Here is a 23,938-nt window from a genome sequence, read left to right as displayed (position 1 = left end):
CGTTGGTCTTATTTTTCGAAGAGGCACCTGGGAGCACCTGGGGATGACAAGTGGGGCACCCCAGGGCTGCACCCCACCAGCCGGCGCGGCCAGCAAGGGGGGTGCGCCACCCTGTTGTGTGGGCCCCTCCTTGCCCCACTACTTCATCTCTTCCTCCCATCTCATTCTCTCTCCAGAAAAAACTCGTACCAACTTTCTCTCACTCGTGTTTCTGCTCAAGAGCTCAGGATTTCTCGATCTCTTTGCTCAGCCCAGATTTCTGTCTGAAATTTGGCACATTTGCTCTCCGAAAATGGAGTGGAATAGGCATCAACTAAACCAACAAGAATTGGAGGTGCAACAAGTTATGAGAGTTCACCACGAAGAGGGAGTATACCCCTCTTACTACCCGTGCACAGATTTTATGATGAGTGCAGGAATCTTGCGAGATGTTCAAAATCTGATTTCCAATGCAGGGTTGGATGGTTTTGTTGTTGGTGAACCTTACCAATATGCAAAACTGACCATGTCTATAGTGCAGGATTTTGAATTCAATTGGTCTCAAACTAACCCCATGGTTCGGTACAAAATTTATAATAAAACTGTCAACTTGCCTTTTGATGATTTTTGTACAGCAATTAGAGTGCCACTATGGGGATCATGTGAGAAGATTAGGGGACTACCGCAGGAGCTCTTGAGTCTCTACAAGATGATTTGTCAAGGAAGAAGCTTCTCAGAGGATAGTGGTAAAATCAGTAGTATTCAACTCCCAGCTATTCGCTACTTTGCTTATTTCATCACCAAGTGCGTTCTTGCTAGAAAGAATGCAAGTAAGTTATCCATCCAGGATTTGGCCTTCCTAGCTGCTGCATTGCAAGGTGATAGGACTTATAATTTGGGTGCTTTGATAGCCTATAGACTTGCTACTAACCGTGAGAAGGGAGGAATTTGCGGAGGTCTCATCGCCTCTCGTTTATTAGCTATGCATGGTGTAGAACCTCACCATCTTGATATTCAGCTCTCCATAGAGAAACTTGACATAGTCTCCACCACCGTCATCCCCGTCCTCCTCTTCGCAGTCGACGAGGCTCCACCGCCCATCGTCCCCCCTCACCATGCCTTTGTTCGACGGCACCCACCACGCCACTGGCACCGCATGCTCTTCCCTCGGCGTGCTGTACGACTTGTTCATGAGTGCCACGTCCCTCTCCATCGCCAGCTCGAACCCTTCTCCCGCCTTCATGTTGGCCACCCCGTGCAGGTAGCAATCGAGGTTGTGCCACACCCGCTCTTCGACATGCGCCGTCAGGTACGGTGATGGGCCCACGTCTTGGTAGAATAGCGCCTTCCCAGCAGTGCCTTTCGCTTAGCTATCTACAAGGGTATGTAGATCTCAATCTCATCTCGCTACTTTCAGCTTCTAGATTCGATCTTGGCTCCCGTAGATTAGATCTCTTTTATTCATATCCGTAGGAATTTTTTTATTTACTATGTTGTGAATCCCGTTATGTTTACAAATATGTGCTAAGCACTAGAATCTTCGAGAAGAGTCTGTGTTATAGTTCTACATACTTGGTCCATAATATAGAGACCTCCATGGAGTGTGGATTTTTTTCAATGAAAAAATAGGGCGTTGAATGAAATAGCGTGGCCTTCCAAAATATGATATGCAACTTATAATGTGTTAATAACGTACTATTTTACAACATAGCGTTTCACAAAAAAAAAGACAAATATAGCATGTATACTAAGGATTTCAGCTGCTAAAAGATTGACCAGATCAACAAATCAAATTGACAAAGTCCATATCACAATGAAAGATAAAGATTTGTCACGGTCTAACAAGTAACATCAACAATTCAATAGTCATAGTCTAGAACTAGATGGAAAATTAAGATTAAAAAAAAGGTAGACAACTAACCAGCCAACAAGCTTAGTCCAAATAAATAACTAACGAGCCAAGACGTAGTAATTAATTGAAATCTGATGAAATAGTTGGAAAATACATGGGGTTATTATCTGATTCAGAAGAAAAACCCATGGATTGCAGATCATCATCATGGAAAACTAGAAGCAACTTCCTCCTAGGCTCACAAGCTTTGTTTCTTTTTATTGAAGCAACAGCTCTTGCTCGTTTTGATGCTATATGTGAGGAGTGGGAGCTGTTTATGGGGCTCCGGTTGAATGGCCGGGTTAGGAATGGGGATTTCGGCAGCTCGTGAGCCAAAGGACCTAAAATAACTAGTCCGCAACTCTATTTTTTAACGAAAATAGCACCCCTACAATGCTAGGAGAAATAGTTTGTATAGCGCCACTAATAACGAGATTAGCGTCACAATGAGACAAATATCCATAGCATAGCGTTTACTCTCCAAATATGCTTTAGTGCCGCTAAAACGCTGAAATAGGGTGCTATTTTTTTCGTTGATTTTGATAGGACGAGCTACATGTAGTTAGTTTTCTTTGAAAAAATAAAAAATGACATTTTAAAGTTTCAAAAATATGGAAAAATATTTAGATGTAAACAATGTTGAGTTCTATCAAGTTACAAAATTTAAACTCGGGATACTATATAGTCTAGGATGTGCAAAAATAACAAAATCTAATAGATTTCGAGGTTCTAAAAGTTTGCACCGTTCACTATCGTGGATGTCAGATTTTATTATTTTTGCACAGCCTCAATTATAATGTATTTTGAGTTGAAATTTTTCATAATGATAGAACACAACATTTTTTACTTTAAAATGTTATTTCTATTTTTTAAAAATAAAACAAGCTCCATATAGCATGAGGTACATTTCTTGTTGGTTTCTGAGTAGCTTAATTTGTGTCTTCTTAGCACAAATGATTTGCGCATGCATGCATGCTCGGAAGAAACATGCGTCCGTTTCACTTGTTGTTCACTGGCACGACGGTGTCCTCCCCTTCCTCCTCCTCGAAGTCGACGAGGCTCCAGCGCCCATCGTTTGCTTTCACCATGCCTTTGTTCGCCGGCACCCACCACGCCGCCGGCACCGCGTGCTCCTCCCTCAACGCGCCGTACGACTTGTTCACGAGCGCCACGTCCCGCTCCACCGCCAGCTCGAACCCTCCCCCGGCCTTCACGCCGGCCACCCCGTGGAGGTAGCACTCGAGGTTGTGTGTGGTGACCCGACATACCACTGCATGGTGTAGTATGCAAGTCTGATATAACACCAATGAAACACCGTTCCACTAGTATTATATCGCTCAGAGTGGTACAACAGAAACATATGCGGGTCCAAGGTATGTCTATAGAGTTACAACATCGACTCTGTTACATAAGATTATCATAGCCTCCTACTTTACAATGAGGTAAAACTGCAAATAAACTCCAAAAGAACGACTCGTAGTCTAATCTTATCACGAACTCTATTTGTAGAGTATTTCACTAACTACAGAGGCTAAGAATAGACTCTAGCTAAATAGGAGCTAGGTTTCGGAAGCTAGTTCCCTTCTATGGCTAAACTAGGTTTTCTCCTTGTTGGATGTGGTATCTGACTCCTCTGACATGGTCCTGTCTCTTGAAGTTGTTGATGACTCCTCGGCCTTCGAGTTGCATTGAAGATCCTCCTTCGATGCCTCCAAATCTAAGCAGGGGATTTAAGAGTGGGATGAGTACGAGCGTACTCAACTAGTTCATTATAGGAAAGAGGTGTTTAATGCACTAGCTACAGCATTAGACCAGAAAGTCTAATACCAATGCAAGTTTTCATAACCATTTCTTCAAAAGGTTGCTTTTATTCAGAAGAACTATGTCCGTCAGCCTTCACCGGTTTACTAGAACTTCATGGAGCTCCTTTCCGGCCGCATTCGTAGTTCCATATCCCGGAACAGGGAGTGACAGGTCACGGTTCTTTACACTCTGCAGAGGTGTGTTGCTTTACCCATAAGAGATCTTAACCTTGGTGCCAACCGAGCCGCGAGCTCGTCCACACTTCCTATGGTGTGAGGCCCGGTATAAGGTCTAGCCAATCATGTTCCTCCGCTACCTCGAACACCCACCCTTTGTTGCATACCCCGACCCTGGGTCCTCGTCGGTCCTCTTATACCACTTAAGGATGGACCCCGACCACGACAACGGTTTGGGACTCGTTAACCAAACTCCTTCGCCGGTAGCTGCAACCCATCATGAGACCGCAATACCGTGGGGACTTTAGGCTTCCCCGACCCACCGCTTGCACTTCGAGCGACAAGTGTCTACGGACTATGCCGTGGGGACTTAAGGCTTCCCCGGCCCACCGCTTGCCCCGACGGATACAAGTGTCTACTGGTAAAGCGCATCCGTTGATGAACGAGAGGTGGAAACACTTTTGACTACTCCGTCCCACTCCGGATCTTATGGTTAACACGGATATTACGGCACAAGAATCATCGCGACATTTGTTGTTTAATCCTAGATGGATATAAGCCCGTGCAATGGAACCTCCACCATATCAACACAATCCATGGTTCCATTGCCCACCACATAGTCATATTCATAGTTATGAAAGTAGTGGTTTTGATTTTTGTGCGATAGTGATAACCATAATACTTTGCAAGTAATTTGATAAAAATAATCAAATGACATGAGCAAGTGATGAACTTGCCTTTCTTGACCTGCAAGATTATGCGAGGCAAGGTCTTCGATACGCAATAACTCCAAATTCGAAATAGCATCATCGTCCGGTAAGGACGATGTTTAAAAGATTGGCAAGGATGCAATAATGCATAAGTATGAGATGCAATCGCTCTAAGCGTGTTCTAACCCCGATGATTTAGGATCAGTGAGTTGTAATGATTAGTTCAGGGTGTGTTGCACTTTTAGAGTGATTCACAAACAAGGTTCTTATTCAGGTTTGTGTTGTTTTAGAATCATAAGCAAGTGGTAAAATGCTTAGTAACAATCATACACCTCAAGGAATAGTAGTTGTATAATAAGTGAATAGCAGTTGTCAATTTTAAGTCCTATAGTGCATGGTTGATGATTACTTATTATATAATTCGAAAGAATAACTTTTGAAGAACATGTTCTATAATGAAGAACAAGTATGATCATTAGGGTTGAGGGGGTTCTATGGTTGATTATGGTTTCGGTTAATTCTGGAGTAGGTATTAGATGGATCACAACCTAGTTGGATTCATCGGCTACTAGGCTTGTAAGGTTGAGATAAGCCTAGGCATCCTAAGCAATTCATTATACATGGTTGTTGTCAAGGTTGGTTTATCTTGCTAGTGATAGCTGGCTAGGGTTTATAGGTCCTTATAAGCAGGGTTGATGATGATTCCTTGTTTTCTTCAAAAGAATAACTTTTGAAGAACATACTTCTTAAGTAATAAGAAGTATTACAATTAAGTTGAGGTTGTTTAGGTTTGCTATTTAATTTCCTAAGTAAAGAATTATTGGCTCCTGGTTAGGATGGTTCATAATTATGAAGTACTTGTAGGGTTTAGTGGACTATGGTTATGTAGTGATAATTATTGGGCATAGGTGCTATTGGAGTTCATCACAATGGTGTGATGCTAATTAAGGATGAGTAAGGATAAGGTTCTTGGTAATAAGGACTAGGGTTGGTCCTGTTTGATCATCTAGATAGGATAGGTGTGCATACATGGAATACTGAATTAGGGATAATAGGGCTCCTACATTTTATGTGGACATGGAAAGTATTTAATTTCCAATTATGGTTCTATGGATCAAAATGAAAATATCATGATCATATCTACTAACCTAGGGTTTAAGTTAGAAACAATTTAGGGTTCACATGTAATAATGGAACTAGGGTTTCTAATTAATTTAGGGTTTTAGGTTTCACATGAAATGATGAGTTCCTGGTTCTATTACTTATGAAATTAGGGTTTTCTAAATACCCTAAAGTTCTTGAATTAATAACTTCACTTTAAGGTTGAAGTTATTAATAACTTTGAAATAAAAATAATGTTGGATTTGGCATTTTATTATTTTTAATGAATTAATAATTAAGGTAATTATTATTTAGGGTTTAAATCCTCCTAATAAGGATTTAATAAATTAATAGTAAAGGAAAATTAATTTTAATGTTTTCCTTAATTAGTTACTGGTTTTTATTTATTTTCTGAAGTTTTCCTAATTATTGGATTTTAATTAAATTTGGAATTAAAGGAAAAGGCTTAATTGACAAGTAATAAATAATTGGATTTATATTAAAAATATAAATTTCATTTTATATTTTTATTGGATAGATTTTTCTTTTATAAGAATTTTGATATCTCATTTGTATTTTTCTGAGCTTTTATGAATTTTCCACAATTATTTGAAGTTGCAGGTATTAATGAATTTTTGAAATTAAACGAAACTGCTAAACTTACCCGAGGCTAAACTACACACGAGTCAACGGTTCGTGGGCCACTGCCACGGTGGCTGCCACATAAGCATGGACCATGGTCAAAATCGAAAACGTGGCGAGACGAGCTCACCGCCGGCGGAAAATCCACGCCGGCGTCGTCGATTCAGACCCCCACGATGAGTGGAGACTACCATTCTCCCCGGCACGCGACAAGGAATCGATTGATGCTAGCGCCGCTAGCTAATGGTCACCGGAATAGCTCCGGCGAGCACATACCGCGGCGGCGGATGCAGTTAAATGGCGCGGCGAAGCTACGGTGTATAATCGACCGAGGCGAGCATGCGAGGAGCTTCAGCGGCTCACCAGGAGTACGCCGGGCTTGACGGCGTGGCTCGCCGTGGTCTGGTTCGCCGGAGTTGGGTGTCGCCGGCCGTCGGGGAGACGAGCTCGACGGAGACGCTCCAGGGCACCTTGGCTTAATTCCTTTTGCAGGAAGAGCAAGGAGAAGATGGCGATGACGATGGTGTCATCGGCGAGGCTCGGGGAGGTCCCAGTCACCGGCGATAGATGGTGGCCGCGGAGGCTAGGGTTTGGGGAATTTGGGAAAAACGAAGAACACGAGAGATGGAGGATTCGGCCGTGTATTTATAGAGTAGCGGGCGGTCGTCGTCGGTCGCGTGGTCCACAAAGCCGGCCGGGACGTGGCTGAATTCGTCGCCGTGTCGACCTCCCGTGCTTGCAGACGACGAAGAAGACGAAGATGGCTTCGTCCACTTCGTGTGCGTCTGGAGCGAAGGGTTAAGCAGTCTTGGGCCGTGGCTGGGCTGCCTCTTGGGCCGTTTTGGGCTGCTGCCAGGCCGTGTGCTGGGCTGTGGTGGCCCGCCAGGTAAGCCAGGTAGGCTTCCTTCTTTTCCTTTTGTTTTCTGTTTTCTTTCTTATTTTCTGTTTTGAATTCTGCTTTTAAAATTCAAATTTGAATCCTATTTATACCTTGCAGGATTTTAAATATGTGAATCCCTTTGGAGTTTACGAACATACTATTGTAAATATAAGAGCTTTAAAATATTTCATATGTGTAGTGACACCCTTGTTTATTAAATGTTAATAGAGATTGAAAATGGGCAATTATATAGTCCTAATTGCCAATATCAATTTAGGTAATCCAAACTATTTCTCAAGAGGTTCTTCTAAGTACCTATTGATAGTTAAGTTTTTATATTTATCTTTTGTTACATTGCATTAAACAATTTACAAGGCATGGCTTAATATCAAGTTTCTTATTTGAGCATATGATCTCATAACATTATTTCATGTGCTCATGGTGGTTATTGATTTGGAGAATTGTTTAAGGTTATTTTAAAGTATTATTGTCATCTTTTAAACCCTTAGTTTAATATGGTTAAGGTGGATCTCATTTCTCTCATGAGTCTTCTATTTATATGAAAACAGTAGTTAGTTGCACCTATATAGCATGGCTTGAAAAATAGGTTAAGTTGGTATCTTGATTCATTTCAGGGTTGGCTGAACAATTCCCTTATTCCTATTATAGCTTAGGCATGGTTTTAGTTTTTATATTATGATCACCATAGTGATACATAAACTAGGGTTTGAGATTTAATTCCAGGGTGTAGAGATGAGATGACACCATATTGCATGTGATAGGGTTTAATCTCCCCTAACCATGATAAGGTGGTTATTTACTTAACATTTTAGGTTCTCCTCTAGTTATTATGATATTAAGAATTAGTTTTATCTTCTACCAATTGGCTTCTATTATTAACCTCAATTTATCATTTAAGTAGCTACATTGGTTATAGTTCTTTTTATAGTTAACTTTGGTCATATGGATATATGGTTTCTCACCATATCAAGTATGGAGTTTTACTCTAAGATTTGCTTAGGTTCTTTAATTTATGAAATATAGATGTGGTAGGATTCTACTTATGATTACTAATTGAATCACAAGTTAAATTTCTCACCATATAAATTATAGGCTTTAATTCTAAGCTCTTCTTATGTGCTTATATCCTCTACTTCAAGTTCTTAGGTTTATGATCACTACACAATTTTATAATGATCAAGATTTGACTTCCCAAGGTATCTCTCATTAAATGAGGTTCTCACTTCCATGATCAAGCACTGCCTTGATCAACTAGGGTATAGTACTTCTAATTTACCTTCTTGAATGGGACTACTATGATTGTCTCTAAAGTTTATATCCCAGGAGAATGCCTGAGATATTATGTTAGGGTTCTACTCAACAATGATGATATGATCATCTGATTATAAGAATAGTTCTCTCACTCAAATCCAGGTGCTGCCTCAACTATCTTGAGTGTAACACCAGATCTTGAGCTCTCTTATATAGGAATGGATTATTCTAGGGTTTATGGTGTACTCACAATATCTCAATAGGTATCTAGTCTAAAACTCCACTTGGCTATCTTGGTTATCTCACCACTCCAAGATAAAATGGTTTACCTAATACTTTAGTTCAAAGTTTATCCTTTATTCATTAGTAAGTAAAACTAGAATTGATATGAATGGGCTCTCTCACTTGGAAAGTACTTCAATGATAACCTAAGGTTAGGCTCCCTAGAGGTTGATGTGATCATCAATATCTAGGTTTAACATGATTAGATTCTCTCTCTAGGAATTGTCTTGAATAATATCCTACTGTTTCTCTTAGAGATGATGATTTGAATACTTGGATGTATATCCGAGGTTTAGCTCCAGGTTTGTTACTGCTTCTCTAATAAATAATATAGAACTCTCACCTCTCTGGGTTTGATGTATAATAATTTGAAATAGAGAAGAATTATATTCCTTAGTTGGATCTCCATGTCTTGTTTCCAAGAATGGAGTAAAATGAATACCATGAGATTCATGGTAGGATTATGGATTAGTTTAAGACATGGAAAAGATAAGTCAAGAATGATTTCTCCATTTTGTTGTTCCTTGGTTTGTAATTGAATAGATATTCATATGCTATGGCAAGGATTACTATATTATATTCTTTTATAAGATCAAGCAATTGATCATTGAGTAAAGTGTTGTTGTGAGGATTATTAGTTTCATTTGATCTAACCCTTAGATCAAATCATCTCTACCCAAAACAATGTTTTAACCAAAGTCACATTGAGGTTTGTAGCGCTTCACTTGATGAGCTACTTCAATTCCACCAAGGTCAAGTGAAACTTCGATATCATGTGATCTGTTTTACTTTAAAGCGCGAAAATTCCCCAGATTTTCTATGCATGAATGCAATGCACACATCTGTTTCCTCTAATTTTGTAACCCCATTACCTGGGATATTACAGTCTCTACCCCTTAAACTAAACTTCGTCCTCGAAGTTTGATATCCCTCACGTTTCGGAGTGTGGATCTGGCTTGTGCAGAGTACATCTTTTCTCAAACTCCTTGGTGATCTCACTGGATATAATTGAATATATCCCTTGTCCAGATTCTTCCTGGAATCCATTAGTGTTTGACATCAAACAACTATTACTTCCTTTACTTCCATGATTTCCTCCAATATTATAAGCTTGTTTCCTTTCTCATTGAATATTCAATGATTGGGACTTCTTCTTGTACTGACAGTCTTAATTGAGGACTAATTGGATAACATTCTCTTATTTGATAAAATAGGTCTTTGTTTTTCCCTTACTACCAAAACTGCAATAATGGTACTTGGTAAGGTACTAAACATGGAATGGCCGTGATGGTTTATTTTCCTAAGAATGGATTAGACTAGTTTAGTCCATCCAATCACGGTTTATAGTTGATACCTATATCTATTTTGGATTACTTAGGTTCCATGAAAGGAATCATTCAAATGGACTTAAGTTTTGGTATAGTCAATCTCTTTTGGTCTTTGGCCTTCGAGGGCTGTATTTGGTCTACGATATTTCCTTCGTTCAACTTTATTAACCTTAGTTTACTTGAGCTTCCGTACTTCTGAGTAACTATTACTCACTTTCTCAAGTTATAGTCCACTTCTTACTTCCTCGAGGTATGAACCTCGGCTTCTGGTCTGACTTCCTTCTGAAAGTAGTGTTCAATAATCTTATGAAAACAAGATCGAACTTCCTCTCAGTTCAGACCTTTTGCTTCTATCAAGCTTAAAGTATTGAGTTATTGTATATCTAACTCAATGTTTACTCTACCCCTTAGAGTTTTCTTATGGTCTTCAACTCCTTTTTTTTCCAACCATTGGATTGATGGTTAGAATATTGGTTTAGGTGTAGTTCATATTTGATATTCTTATAAGTTCTCGTGAAGAATATATGTGGTGTATCCACTCAATTGTGGACATCCAATGTGAATCCTTCAACTAAATGATTATAGATCTAGCTATTTGGCTGACAAGATTTTTATTTGTTTACAAACTTTTGTTACAAATAATTCAATCGTGGACTATTTGTAATACCAACTGATACCAGCTGTGATTATTATACCAACTGTGGCTATTTGATATTTAAAAATGTACTCTATTATAGGTCTTGATCAACTAGACGAGACATCTTCTACTCCATCTCGCAGTATTGATCTTATACCAATTGTGGTCTTCTGATATCAACTATGGTCTTCTTATATCTGCTATGGTTTCATAGGTCATCTTCCTTTCTCCGAGGGTTTATTGTTGCAAGAGAACCACTAACTGACACTATGAATATAGTATCCGAAGTGATTTCCCATGCATTCCCTCTTCTATGTTGACTATGGATCTGCTTGAGCTTCACCATAATCACAAGATTTCTCACCTTCATGCTTCTTATGTACTAAAGTACTCCTCTGTTGAGGTAGAGCATGAGTTTTTGATTGGTACTTCGTTCTGAATATTGTGGTTGCTTCCCACAACTTTGTTTCCTTTATCTGATGAACCTTCATCTTGTCTTCAGAATCTACAGAATTCGTCACTTCCTCACACGAATACCATTACCCTCTAGATCTATAGCATCAAGTAAGGACTTGATATAGCAACATGCATTTGCATACCAAGGTCAAACTTCATGTATGGATCTAGTCAAACAATGAAATTCCAATAAAAATCCAAGAAGATTCAGCTTTGTGCTTATAATACACACCATCATAAGCCTGAATATAATAGTTGAGTAAGACATCTCTAAACATCAGGCTCTGATGTGTAGTATATAACACCACATAAGATAGGGTATATTGTGATACTTAGCACATATAGTTGGCATTCTACTATTTGTCTTGACATTTACCTGAATTGCACATTTGCAATGAGATAAACTTGAAACAAAGTGGTCTAGGATAGTTAAGGTTAACCTAATTTTCTTTGGAAGTACTACTTAACTTCCATTTTTGTTGAGGCCTATCTCACATGATATGTCTAGGTTCTAACATTGCTATTCTAAACACATAACTATGGAAATATAGATCATATACTTTCATATGTTCTTAGCATATAACTAGGGTTCTGATGTACTTGACACAGTTCCCATGGTTTTGAAACACAACTCTTACTCTATTGTTTCGCGTCTAACTTCTTATCAAACTCCTCCTAAGTATTTATGATATTCTAGTCCATCACATAACGATTTTCAGGTGAATCATATATGATTTTTATCTCTACCATGTAAGTAGTCATATATTATTCCTATCTATCTTCCTTACCTCCCATGATTGACTCATCATGGTCTATACTACCTCACATAACTTGTACATATTAATTAGTATTAGTTGTTTCACAAGTTTGGATAATTTTGCTTACCCAGTACTTGTCTTGGTCTACATCTTCTAGTAAGACACTTTCCTTATATACTTATCTTCATCACTTAATATTACTCCTATTACAGGTCTAGGTAATTCTTTCTTAACCATAACAAGTGTTGGTACACATCTTCCAATAGGATATCTTCCTTATGGTTGTATCCTCTCCTTGGACTACCATGTATTGTATACCAACTGTGATCTACTCATCTATTGTTTTAAGGAACTTAATGGTGTGCTACATGTCTGGGATTAGCTAACTAACTTCACTTAAGAAAGATAGGTAACAAATATTGACTTAAGTGTGTCAGGATTATTCTCAAGTGAATATCCATCACAAGTCATAAGAAGTATTTGGTTTACCTAGGACAACTTCCTATAGACACTACCAATCCTATAGGTCTCCTTTAAAGGGTTTTAATCCTAGGGTCAAAGCATTTGCTCGATACCAACCGTGGTGACCCGACATACCACCGCATGGTGTAGTATGCAAGTCCGATATAACACCAATGAAACACCGTTCCACTAGTATTATATCGCTCGTAGTGGTACAACAGAAACATATGCGGGTCCAAGGTATGTCTATAGAGTTACAACATCGACTCTGTTACATAAGATTATCATAGCCTCCTACTTTACAATGAGGTAAAACTGCAAATAAACTCCAAAAGAACGACTCGTAGTCTAATCTTATCACGAACTCTATTTGTAGAGTATTTCACTAACTACGAGAGGCTAAGAATAGACTCTAGCTAAATAGGAGCTAGGTTTCGGAAGCTAGTTCCCTTCTATGGCTAAACTAGGTTTTCTCCTTGTTGGATGTGGTATCTGACTCCTCTGACATGGTCCTGTCTCTTGAAGTTGTTGATGACTCCTCGGCCTTCGAGTTGCATTGAAGATCCTCCTTCGATGCCTCCAAATCTAAGCAGGGGATTTAAGAGTGGGATGAGTACGAGCGTACTCAACTAGTTCATTATAGGAAAGAGGTGTTTAATGCACTAGCTACAGCATTAGACCAGAAAGTCTAATACCAATGCAAGTTTTCATAACCATTTCTTCAAAAGGTTGCTTTTATTCGGAAGAACTATGTCCGTCGACCTTCACCGGTTTACTAGAACTTCATGGAGCTCCTTTCCGCCGCATTCGTAGTTCCATATCCCGAACAGGAGTGACAGGTCACGGTTCTTTACACTCTGCAGAGGTGTGTTGCTTTACCCATAAGAGATCTTAACCTTGGTGCCAACCGAGCCGCGAGCTCGTCCACACTTCCTATGGTGTGAGGCCCGGTATAAGGTCTAGCCAATCATGTTCCTCCGCTACCTCGAACACCCACCCTTTGTTGCATACCCCGACCCTGGGTCCTCGTCGGTCCTCTTATACCACTTAAGGATGGACCCCGACCACGACAACAGCTTTGGGACTCGTTAACCAAACTCCTTCGCCGGTAGGCCGCAACCCATCATAGACCGCAATACCGTGGGGACTTTAGGGCTTCCCGCACCCACCGCTTGCACTTCGAGCGACAAGTGTCTACGGACTATGCCGTGGGGACTTAAGGCTTCCCCAGCCCACCGCTTGCCCCGACAGTATACAAGTGTCTACGGTAAAGCGCATCCGTTGATGAACGAGAGGTGGAAACACTTTTGACTACTCCGTCCCACTCCGGATCTTATGGTTAACACGGATATTACGGCACAAGAATCACTCGGCGACATTTGTTGTTTAATCCTAGATGGATATAAGCCCGTGCAATGGAACCTCCACCATATCAACACAATCCATGGTTCCATTGCCCACCACATAGTCATATTCATAGTTATGAAAGTAGTGGTTTTGATTTTTGTGCAGTAGTGATAACCATAATACTTTGCAAGTAATTTGATAAAAATAATCAAATGACATGAGCAAGTGATGAACTTGCCTTTCTTGACTGCAAGATTATGCAGGCAAGGTCTTCGATACGCAATAACTCCAAATTCTGAAATAGCATCATCGTCCGGTAAGGACGATGTTTAAAAGATTGGCAAGGATGCAATAATGCATAAGTATGAGATGCAATCGCTCTAAGCGTGTTCTAACCCCGATGATTTAGGATCAGTGAGTTGTAATGATTAGTTCAGGGTGTGTTGCACTTTTAGAGTGATTCACAAACAAGGTTCTTATTCAGGTTTGTGTTGTTTTAGAATCATAAGCAAGTGGTAAAATGCTTAGTAACAATCATACACCTCAAGGAATAGTAGTTGTATAATAAGTGAATAGCAGTTGTCAATTTTAAGTCCTATAGTGCATGGTTGATGATTACTTATTATATAATTCGAAAGAATAACTTTTGAAGAACATGTTCTATAATGAAGAACAAGTATGATCATTAGGGTTGAGGGGGTTCTATGGTTGATTATGGTTTCAGTTAATTTCTGGAGTAGGTATTAGATGGATCACAACCTAGTTGGATTCATCAGCTACTAGGCTTGTAAGGTTGAGATAAGCCTAGGCATCCTAAGCAATTCATTATACATGGTTGTTGTCAAGGTTGGTTTATCTTGCTAGTGATAGCTGGCTAGGGTTTATAGGTCCTTATAAGCAGGGTTGATGATGATTCCTTATTTTCTTCAAAAGAATAACTTTTGAAGAACATACTTCTTAAGTAATAAGAAGTATTACAATTAAGTTGAGGTTGTTTAGGTTTGCTATTTCATTTCCTAAGTAAAGAATTATTGGCTCCTGGTTAGGATGGTTCATAATTATGAAGTACTTGTAGGGTTTAGTGGACTATGGTTATGTAGTGATAATTATTGGGCATAGGTGCTATTGGAGTTCATCACAATGGTGTAATGCTAATTAAGGATGAGTAAGGATAAGGTTCTTGGTAATAAGGACTAGGGTTGGTCCTGTTTGATCATCTAGATAGGATAGGTGTGCATACATGGAATATCGAATTAGGGATAATAGGGCTCCTACATTTTATGTGGACATGGAAAGTATTTAATTTCCAATTATGGTTCTATGGATCAAAATGAAAATATCATGATCATATCTACTAACCTAGGGTTTAAGTTAGAAACAATTTAGGGTTCACATGTAATAATGGAACTAGGGTTTCTAATTAATTTAGGGTTTTAGGTTTCACATGAAATGATGAGTTCCCGGTTCTATTACTTATGAAATTAGGGTTTTCTAAATACCCTAAAGTTCTTGAATTAATAACTTCACTTTAAGGTTGAAGTTATTAATAACTTTGAAATAAAAATAATGTTGGATTTGGCATTTTATTATTTTTAATGAATTAATAATTAAGGTAATTATTATTTAGGGTTTAAATCCTCCTAATAAGGATTTAATAAATTAATAGTAAAGGAAAATTAATTTTAATGTTTTCCTTAATTAGTTACTGGTTTTTATTTATTTTCTGAAGTTTTCCTAATTATTGGATTTTAATTAAATTTGGAATTAAAGGAAAAGGCTTAATTGACAAGTAATAAATAATTGTATTTATATTAAAAATATAAATTTCATTTTATATTTTTATTGGATAGATTTTTCTTTTATAAGAATTTTGATATCTCATTTGTATTTTTCTGAGCTTTTATGAATTTTCCACAATTATTTGAAGTTGCAGGTATTAATGAATTTTTGAAATTAAACGAAACTGCTAAACTTACCCAGAGCTAAACTACACACAAGCCACCGGTTCGTGGGCCACTCGCCACGGTGGCTGCCACATAAGCATGGACCATGGTCAAAATCGAAAACGTGGCGAGACGAGCTCACCGCCGGCGGGAAATCCACGCCGGCGTCGTCGATTCAGACCCCCCCCTGATGAGTGGAGACTACCATCCTCCCCAGCACGCGACAAGGAATCGATTGATGCTAGCGCCGCTAGCTAATGGTCACCGGAATAGCTCCGGCGAGCACATACCGCGGCGGCGGATGCAGTTAAACGGCGCGGCGAAGCTACGGTGTATAATCGACCGAGGCGAGCATGCGAGGAGCTTCAGCGGCTCACCAGGAGTACGCCGGGCTTGACGGCGTGGCTCGCCGTGGTCTGGTTCGCCGGAGTTGGGTGTCGCCGGCCGTCGGGGAGACGAGCTCGACGGAGACGCTCCGAGGCACCTTGGCTTAATTCCTTTTGCAGGAAGAGCAAGGAGAAGATGGCGATGACGATGGTGTCATCGGCGAGGCTCGGGGAGGTCCCAGTCACCGGCGATAGATGGTGGCCGCGGAGGCTAGGGTTTGGGGAATTTGGGAAAAACGAAGAACACGAGAGATGGAGGATTCGGCCGTGTATTTATAGAGTAGCGGGCGGTCGTCGTCGGTCGCGTGGTCCACAAAGCCGGCCGGGACGTGGCTGAATTCGTCGCCGTGTCGACCTCCCGTGCTTGCAGACGACGAAGAAGACGAAGATGGCTTCGTCCACTTCGTGTGCGTCTGGAGCGAAGGGTTAAGCAGTCTTGGGCCGTGGCTGGGCTGCCTCTTGGGCCGTTTTGGGCTGCTGCCGAGCCGTGTGCTCGGGCCGTGGTGGCCCGCCGTGTAAGCCAGGTAGGCTTCCTTCTTTTCCTTTTGTTTTCTCGTTTTCTTTCTTATTTTCTGTTTTGAATTCTGCTTTTAAAATTCAAATTTGAATCCTATTTATACCTTGCAGGATTTTAAATATGTGAATCCCTTTGGAGTTTACGAACATACTATTGTAAATATAAGAGCTTTAAAATATTTCATATGTGTAGTGACACCCTTGTTTATTAAATGTTAATAGAGATTGAAAATGGGCAATTATATAGTCCTAATTGCCAATATCAATTTAGGTAATCCAAACTATTTCTCAAGAGGTTCTTCTAAGTACCTATTGATAGTTAAGTTTTTATATTTATCTTTTGTTACATTGCATTAAACAATTTACAAGGCATGGCTTAATATCAAGTTTCTTATTTGAGCATATGATCTCATAACATTATTTCATGTGCTCATGGTGGTTATTGATTTGGAGAATTGTTTAAGGTTATTTTAAAGTATTATTGTCATCTTTTAAACCCTTAGTTTAATATGGTTAAGGTGGATCTCATTTCTCTCATGAGTCTTCTATTTATATGAAAACAAGTAGTTAGTTGCACCTATATAGCATGGCTTGAAAAATAGGTTAAGTTGGTATCTTGATTCATTTCAGGGTTGGCTGAACAATTCCCTTATTCCTATTATAGCTTAGGCATGGTTTTAGTTTTTATATTATGATCACCATAGTGATACATAAACTAGGGTTTGAGATTTAATTCCAGGGTGTAGAGATGAGATGACACCATATTGCATGTGATAGGGTTTAATCTCCCCTAACCATGATAAGGTGGTTATTTACTTAACATTTTAGGTTCTCCTCTAGTTATTATGATATTAAGAATTAGTTTTATCTTCTACCAATTGGCTTCTATTATTAACCTCAATTTATCATTTAAGTAGCTACATTGGTTATAGTTCTTTTTATAGTTAACTTTGGTCATATGGATATATGGTTTCTCACCATATCAAGTATGGAGTTTTACTCTAAGATTTGCTTAGGTTCTTTAATTTATGAAATATAGATGTGGTAGGATTCTACTTATGATTACTAATTGAATCACAAGTTAAATTTCTCACCATATAAATTATAGGCTTTAATTCTAAGCTCTTCTTATGTGCTTATATCCTCTACTTCAAGTTCTTAGGTTTATGATCACTACACAATTTTATAATGATCAAGATTTGACTTCCCAAGGTATCTCTCATTAAATGAGGTTCTCACTTCCATGATCAAGCACTGCCTTGATCAACTAGGGTATAGTACTTCTAATTTACCTTCTTGAATGGGACTACTATGATTGTCTCTAAAGTTTATATCCCAGGAGAATGCCTGAGATATTATGTTAGGGTTCTACTCAACAATGATGATATGATCATCTGATTATAAGAATAGTTCTCTCTCTCAAATCCGAGTGCTTGCCTCAACTATCTTGAGTGTAACACCAGATCTTGAGCTCTCTTATATAGGAATGGATTATTCTAGGGTTTATGGTGTACTCACAATATCTCAATAGGTATCTAGTCTAAAACTCCACTTGGCTATCTTGGTTATCTCACCACTCCAAGATAAAATGGTTTACCTAATACTTTAGTTCAAAGTTTATCCTTTATTCATTAGTAAGTAAAACTAGAATTGATATGAATGGGCTCTCTCACTTGGAAAGTACTTCAATGATAACCTAAGGTTAGGCTCCCTAGAGGTTGATGTGATCATCAATATCTAGGTTTAACATGATTAGATTCTCTCTCTAGGAATTGTCTTGAATAATATCCTACTGTTTCTCTTAGAGATGATGATTTGAATACTTGGATGTATATCCGAGGTTTAGCTCCGGGTTTGTTACTTGCTTCTCTAATAAATAATATAGAACTCTCACCTCTCCGGGTTTGATGTATAATAATTTGAAATAGAGAAGAATTATATTCCTTAGTTGGATCTCCATGTCTTGTTTCCAAGAATGGAGTAAAATGAATACCATGAGATTCATGGTAGGATTATGGATTAGTTTAAGACATGGAAAAGATAAGTCAAGAATGATTTCTCCATTTTGTTGTTCCTTGGTTTGTAATTGAATAGATATTCATATGCTATGGCAAGGATTACTATATTATATTCTTTTATAAGATCAAGCAATTGATCATTGAGTAAAGTGTTGTTGTGAGGATTATTAGTTTCATTTGATCTAACCCCTTAGATCAAATCATCTCTACCCAAAACAATGTTTTAACCAAAGTCACATTGAGGTTTGTAGCGCTTCACTTGATGAGCTACTTCAATTCCACCAAGGTCAAGTGAAACTTCAGTTACTGTGACTGTTTTACTTTAAAGCGCGAAAATTCCCCAGATTTTCTATGCATGAATGCAATGCACACATCTGTTTCCTCTAATTTTGTAACCCCATTACCTGGGATATTACATTGTGCCACACCCGCTCATCCCCAGGCGCCCTGAGGTACGGCGACGCGCCCGTGTCGATGGCCAGCTCGGCGCCCACGTCGTGGTACGGCAGCGCCGGGTACCTGGGCACGATGTCGTGGGCGTTGCGCACGCGCAGGAGCCGGAGCTTGCCGGCGGCGTCGAACCGCTTCCTGAAGCCGGCGCCACCCACGCGCGGGTTGGCGAACGCGAACGCCGTGACGGGGAACGTGCCGTTGTAGCCGTTCTCGATGATGTCGAAGGCGCTGAGCGTTGCCAGCGCCGCCCCGAGGCTGTGGCCCGTCGTCGTGATGCTCACCTCCTCCTCCTTGTATGTGTCCACCAGCTTCCTCACCTCATCCAGCACCTGCATGTCATCGTGCAAGAGGAGGCTGGTGAGCACGATTTACAATGAACAGTGTACTGACGTGAGAGTACCGTAGATAGATACTTCCTCCGTTCCTTTCTATAATGCCTATAGATTTTTGGCATTTGTTTCAGAATATAAGGTTGTAGCTTGGCACTTTTTCAATTACCAATCAGTTCCCACAGGACATGCGTGAAAAAAGTTCATACAAAAAGGAAACAATTAATTGAAATTCCTAATGCATGATCCCAACGATTCTTTAGATTTAGGAAGTAATGTTTTTATTTCCTTAATATAACCTAGCTGCACATATATGGAGAGTCAACCAGAGAGATTTGTGGAAATTGTTATGTTAATTTAGGAAGTTACCGATTTCCCTCATTTTACTCTGATCTCAAATCGTTAATCTAGGGGTCTTGTGTAAAGAACGCTCTTATGCTAATTTCGGTGGCAAAAAACTATAGGCACTGTAGAATGGAACGGAGGGAGTATTTTGTTAGTGTACTACCTGGTCTCTGGCGCTGTCCTTGTTGTGGCTGGACGCCGGGTCGGTGGAGGTGTAGATGGAGAGCCAGCCGTGGTGCACCATGGCGTCGGTTCCGTGTGCGTCGCGGAGGAGGCCCCTTGGCGGCACCATGACGAACTCGAGGTCGTTGACCCACTCGAGCGCCTCGACGGTGCCGCGCCAGGCGACGACGATGTCGCGCCTCCCCAGCCGTGGCCTTCCCTCGTCGGTGGCCACGGCGACGAACCCGATCCAGTTGGACTCCCTGCGGCGCCTGCCCTCCCGTGCGGCCCCACGAACGCGGCGCCCCGACGGAGGGCGGAGCACGTGGCGTAGAGGAACCTGGTGACCCGGTACGTTGCGGCGTGGTCCGGCAGCATCACGCGCTCGAAGAAGCGCCGCCTGCCGAACCTGCACAGCCCGGCGTGCGGCGAGAGCTTCTCGTGGTTGAACGCGTCGTACGCCGCCTGCGCCATCTCGCCGTACCAGATCACAGTGCGGCGCAGGTCCAGGTCCAGCTGCGGGCGAAGCAGCCCGTCCCACCGCCGCTCGCCGTGGAGCTCCTTCCACCTCGCCGGCGCCGCCATGCTCGATTCAGCAGGGCGCCCTTGCTCCTCCGACATGGCCGGCCGGCGTCCACGCTTGCACTGTGAACTATGAACTGACTGATACGGTGGAGAGGTGCAGCAGCTGGCCTGCTCTTCGTCGACGTTTATACGCGCGCGCGCGGTGGCCGGCATCGACGGCGCGCGTGGCGTCGATCGAACCGGCCGGGTCTTGCATGCTTTCGCGAGCTGGCTTGTTTTGCTTGGCTCTGGATGGCCCAAGACGAGGTGAAAATGGCGTGACATTGCGATATGGGGGCACGCAAGACGACACAAACGCGCATTGATTCCCGCGCAGCAGCCTGCTCCAATCGGCACAACGTGTAAATGGCTCATCGTGCCAAACGCACCGCACCTAACCGAGTCCTTTGTTTTCTCCCCATCCAACGCACCTCCTCTCCCATCCAAACCCTAGCTTTAATCCGTCTCCTCCCATTTCTCTCCCACCGCCCGCGCCGCCGCTCGCCCACCCACCGCATCCATGCCTCCGCCTCCGCCTCCACCTCCACCTCCACCTCCACCTCGCCGGACGATGCACCAGCCGCCGCCATCGCTGCTCGTCCACGGCACCATCAACGCGGCCGCACCCAAGGTCGCCGCCATGGAGGCCAGGGCTTCGACCGACCCAATGGGAACAAGGGGACGCCGACGCGGCCGCCGCGCGCGACTCCGGCTTCCACTTCCTCGCCGTCCACGGAACCGCGCGCCGTCCATCTCCACACAATCTCACGGTATGAGCCGCTACCCAATCCCCCTTTCCAAAATTTCTTCCTTCCTTTTCCCCAACTCAAATAAACATGTTGCTTCTTTCTTTACCAGCCGGACCAGCACAAATCCGTCGAGATACTGCTCGGAGAAGGACACTCCGGCAAGGCCGTCGTCATCAAGGTCTTTCCATGCCTCTCCGTCCTACACGGGGTCGACCACCTAGGTCAGTCCCTCATCTCCTTGATGCGTCCTCTTGAATTGCTCTGCTCACGCAGTTCACTGCCCTACTCATCACCTCCTCTTGTGCTTTGCTTCATCACAGGTAGGAGGACGGGCAACACACCAAACTCACCCAGACCACGACATCAACGACTCCCCCATCTCCATCTCCATCTCCATGTACACGCCGTCGAGAACCCCCGCAAAAGGTCCATTTCCCACCCTCGCGATGTAGCACGGTTCCGCCTAATTCACCCAGTTGCAAACATAGCTACTTTACCTAGTGTTACTGCATCCAGCTTATTAGCTGACCTCTGGAAATACTCGTGTTTCTATGCAGCACCATGTGTGTTCAGTGAGGTGAAGAAAACTGCTGCTGCTGCTGCCAAGCTCCAACAAGGGCATCGAGGTCTCCGTCAACTAGCAGCCCCATCTAAACCAGTACCTTTGGCCAGTTCCTGCCTCAACTCCCAGTCCACCTCGCCGCAACCGTGATCTGGTCACCTGCTACTTTCTCTCTGTGTTTGCTAAGAGTTACTTGTGTTCTCCACGCTGTACTGCTTGTGGTGCGTTCATGGTCCCTCGCAGCAATAGCTTCTGCAGCTCGCTCTTGCCGCTCACTGTGCTAGCATAATTTGGAGTCGTGTTTTACCAGCGGGATGGATGCACTTGATCATGATCTGCTCCTATTGCTTGTTATTCGTTGTGTAACTGGGTTTTTGTTTCAGGTGATACTAATTGCTAGCTCAATTTAGCTAGAGGGAGGTACTGTCAGTTGGTGCGACAAGCCTCTGATGGTCTCCCTGTTACTGCATCCTGAGCTTACAGCTCCTTGGAAGTTGTGTTGTCTTTTGTCAACGTCAAAGACCACAACCTGACTCTTAGTCACTTTAATGTGTTCATTGCAGTGTTGGGCTGCATTGCTTGCTTTCCTACTGATTGCAAAGAAGCGCAGACTGTAGCTACTCGTGATCTGCAGGTCTTCTTATTTTGGAAGCGGGAAAGGATTTCTTTAGTTGATTAGCTAGAGGGGTTTGCTGTTACTGTATGTTGTGCTCCAGCTCAATCAAACTTGCATTTTGCAACCATTTGTCACTTCTCCTGCTTGCTGCATCTTGTGCTCAAGCTCAAACTTGTACTATTTTGTAAACATTAGTTACCTTGCTCAAACCAACCATCTGTTCATTAGATAGAAACATGTTATTTTTGTGCGAATCTTTGGGGAGAAGTTGGTATTCTTTGTTGCAAAAGTTCGGTAATGATATACACTAATTTGGCACCATGCCTTGTTTGACACTTGAATATGGCCATTTATGAATTTTTGCCTTATGAATGATATCTTGGAAAACATGGTGATATCTAAAAGTTTTTGGCTTGCTTTCTTGACTTGATAGGACCATGTTATGTTGGTCAAGCGGATGTCATCCACTGGTTCCACTCAGAAGTGTAAGGCCAGACATAAGGTAAACTATACTATGCTTTTAGTATCCATAAGATCCACCGATTTTTTGGACTGTGTCTGATAGCTGAGTTCATATCACGTGTTTGTTGCAGTTTGGGGACGAGCAAGACGGTGAGACGGTGGTGCTCGGCAACGGGAGGAGGGAGGCTGTAGTAGCTTGTGGCGGCACAGGAATGTTGGTGGGTAGGCACGAAGGGAGAGCTGGTGGTTGCCGGCCTGAGCTATAGCTGCCTGCTACTCCTCCAGGGACCTGTGCAAGGCTGGCTAGGACAGCTTCAGCATCGGAGCCAGGGGTGGCAAGTTCTTCTTCGTCCGGACCGACCAAGACGCTCAGTTATATAGACACATGACCAAGGCGCGCGCGACTCCGTCTGCGCCCCCTTCGACTACCTTGCCGTCCGCGGAACCTACAGGCCTGGCGACCATCTCCACACAACCTCACGGTATGAACCACTCCCCAATCCAGGTGCCTGTTCCAAGATTTCTTCTTTCTTTTCCTGAAATTATTACGGCTGAAATATTTCTTGGTTCTCTCTTGACCAACCAGCCTGACGAGGACGAATCCGTGGAGATACTGCTCCGACCTGTACGCTCCAGCACAGTCTTCTGCTCCCACAAGGCCGTCATTGCCTCACTGTTTCCTAGCTGCCCATCGTGCTGCTGCTGCTGCTTTTGGTCACAGCAAAAACTAAATCATCATCTTGTTTCTTCATCTTGCCTTGCATGGTTCATGGAAATTTCCAATTAAGCCAACACGTACGAATTAGGGTAATACATCTGTCTCTCTCTTGTAAATGCTCTAGCAATACTATAGCTTGACCATTACATCTTTCTTGTTGCTACTTATAGTGTGTGTGTATGTATATACCTGAGCATGACGTCAACTTGTCCATCTCTTGTAGGTACATCCGGGTCTGGGAATGATTTCAGCTTTACCAAAAGTGCCTTGCTGAAAGTTCGTTCCTGCTGACTGTCTTCTCTCTGCAGGATACAGAACCTTCTTTGTGGTAAATAAATACCTTCCTACGTCAACCTTGAATGCTTCAGCTTTTACATTGCTTGTGTTTCTT

General features: G+C 42.0%; 1 pseudogene; it reads right to left on the bottom strand.

Moving 5' to 3' along the window:
• Positions 1-2,868: 2,868 nt before the first annotated feature.
• Positions 2,869-20,614, bottom strand: LOC124648251 (annotated as a pseudogene).
• Positions 20,615-23,938: the final 3,324 nt, after the last annotated feature.

This window comes from Lolium rigidum, chromosome 4 (genome assembly GCF_022539505.1).
Source record: "Lolium rigidum isolate FL_2022 chromosome 4, APGP_CSIRO_Lrig_0.1, whole genome shotgun sequence".
Classification (NCBI taxonomy): Eukaryota; Viridiplantae; Streptophyta; class Magnoliopsida; order Poales; family Poaceae; genus Lolium; species Lolium rigidum.
Note: the sequence above shows the minus strand (reverse complement) of the source record. Positions and strands in the feature narration are given on the sequence as shown.